This window comes from Aplysia californica, unplaced genomic scaffold (assembly GCF_000002075.1).
Source record: "Aplysia californica isolate F4 #8 unplaced genomic scaffold, AplCal3.0 scaffold00080, whole genome shotgun sequence".
Taxonomy (NCBI): domain Eukaryota; kingdom Metazoa; phylum Mollusca; class Gastropoda; order Aplysiida; family Aplysiidae; genus Aplysia; species Aplysia californica.
The window spans coordinates 623,897-625,132 of NW_004797350.1; positions in this window are offsets into that span (position 1 = coordinate 623,897).

A 1,236-nucleotide genomic window follows, 5' to 3' on the forward strand; every position below is an offset into this window, starting at 1 on the left:
GAGAGAGAGAGAGAGAGAGAGAGAGAGTAAAATGAGAGACCTGCATGTGTTTTTACCTTTCCTATACAGGTAAGAAAAATTTCCCATTTGAACAAGAAAGTATCATCTTAAAATGTATGTGTGCGTTGATACGATTCGTAAAAACGTATCCAAAATTGGGGGGAACCGATGAAAAAGAGAACAAACACACAAGCATTAATAACCAGACAAAAAGCGACAGATTCAGGACCTTTTTATTACAGAAATATCTGTAGCTGTACGCCAAAATTGCAGTTATGAGAGTATTTTCGGAACTCCATGAGACAGTGTTATCTTCCTTTAACAAAACGAAATTTCAGACAGAATCATATCTCACTCTGAGGGGGGATCAGGGTCGAACTTTTATGTTGAAACACATTATTATATTATTCGCCAGTGTTGAAGAGAACATCCGTACCCCTCAGCCAGAGAACAATGTTTATTCACAGAACATGATTCACATAAATAATATAGTGTATATGAGTGCTAACGAAACACACCAACAGCTTTATAAAGTCTGGTATAAATAAATGATATTGAACTGTGTTTGTATGTGTTGCGAGGCAGATACACTAAGATTTAAAGATTTAAAAGAGGTGTTTACTTTTAAGACCCTGGAAAGTGGGTGTACTTCAAGTTTCTTTCTTTCACTCCCACGTCTCTCAGTAATTCAAGTCTTGAACCTATACAGAACTTGAAGAAACAGTTGCTCTGTGTCCTATAAGTTTTGAATAAACAATTTTGTATCCAAAGGTTTACTAACCAATGTTGACGAATAAACACAACCTCCCTACCTTACGCTTTTCGATCGCCACGTGTGAATAATAGCACGTAAATAATTTTTTTAACAATGATAAACACCTCTCTTTTGGCGCCAACGGGTTGTCGACCTCTTATGGGGTTGTTGTTTTTTTCGAAATCTTTACCTCACACTACAAGAACAGATACGAGAAGCTGGCAAAATTATATTTAGACGTGAAACAGTAAGAAGATAAAACTTTTCACCAAGAGGTGAATAATATTTTGTTGTCTTGTCTGGGGGAGTTTTTTTTATGGTGAGTTGCAAAATAGAGAGTGGAACAGAGGCAGAGGAAAACACGAAGAAATACACGCGCGCGCACACACACACGCACGCACACACTCACACACACACACACACAAACACATACATACATACATACATACATACATACATACATACATACATACATACATACA